Genomic DNA, 1,277 nt, shown 5'->3' on the forward strand with positions numbered 1-1,277 from the left:
TGTGTGTGTGTATATGTGTGTGTGTGAGAGAGAGAGAGCCTGTTTCTGTGTCTGTGTCTGTGTCTGTGTCTGTGTCTGTGTCTGTGTCTGTGTCTGTGTATGCATGTCTGTGTGTTTGTGTGATTCTGCTATATTAACATCGACTTTGCTTTAATTTGTATCTTCGTATCTCACATGTAGTCTATACGGCCGATATTATCAAACTCGGCTGCTCTTATAAGCACCCTTGATGCATGATGGTACTGTTTTATAGTCACAGTCACTTATCCTCAAATAATGTGCCAAATCCTGGTCTAGCTCTCCACGACATTTCTAGGAACAACTCCATTCCTAATTCTATTCTCAGGCTCTGATTCAGAAGAGGATAAGTCAAGTAGAGTCACTCCCAAGGCCACGGGTGCTGGCACGCCCGCGAACGGTCGAAAATCGGGGAAGCACCGAAACACAACAGACATGAACAGGGCTACGACTGATCTTATCGACAGGTAAGCACACGAGTGAGTACTGTCGTTATGCTACCCATGTGTACGTAAGTATATATACTGCCCATGTGTGTGTATGTATATAATACCCATATGTTTGTATGTGTATATACTGCCCATGTGTAATTATGTATATAATACCCATGTGTTCGTAAGTATATATACTGCCCATGTGTATGTATGCGTGTATACTATCCATGTGTATGTATGTATGCATTCCGATGGGTCTTAGATATATACTGCCGTTGTGTTTATGTATATATCTTTGTATTGGCATGTTACAGTCACGAACACGGCTACCATCGACCAGGCTGACAGGTACTCAATCTCTCCTGATATAGTTCCTGTCTGGTCCCATACTGTGACTGTAGTACAAGCAATGCGTACAAAGTCCACGACTGCTCTCAATCTGTAGCCATATCTCGTCAAAAGCTAAAAATATCCACGAGACCGATAGAGGGGGTTTGAGTGTTTAAGGTTTAGGGTTGATTGTTTGGGGCTAAACACCCCTTCCCCATACAATCGAATACCCGTAGAAGTTACAGTTGCAATCAGCATAGCATCCAGCGCGTACTTGCACCCCATAGTGTGGCGTCTAAACATATGTTTCCGCCATGGCTGTGTATTTTACGCGATCTATTTTATCTATCTTATCGCTCATAAGCAGTGCAAGTTTACCAGCAGAGGTCCTACGAGCCCCTGACGAGCTATATACATACATTACATATATATATATATATATATATATATATATATGTATGTACTACATATATATACCACTATATATATATATAA

At 41.3% G+C, this 1,277-nt stretch overlaps 1 protein-coding gene across 1 annotated transcript in view; it reads left to right on the forward strand.

Moving 5' to 3' along the window:
* Positions 1–335: 335 nt before the first annotated feature.
* SARC_09710 (hypothetical protein) overlaps positions 336–1,277 on the forward strand; it is a 7,745-nt gene continuing 6,803 nt past the window's right edge. The window contains exon 1 of the mRNA XM_014296267.1: positions 336–485. The gene's annotated coding sequence lies outside the window, so the exon portion shown is untranslated. The remainder of the gene's footprint in view (positions 486–1,277) is intronic.

This window comes from Sphaeroforma arctica (genome assembly GCF_001186125.1).
Source record: "Sphaeroforma arctica JP610 unplaced genomic scaffold supercont1.1022, whole genome shotgun sequence".
Taxonomy (NCBI): Eukaryota; class Ichthyosporea; order Ichthyophonida; genus Sphaeroforma; species Sphaeroforma arctica.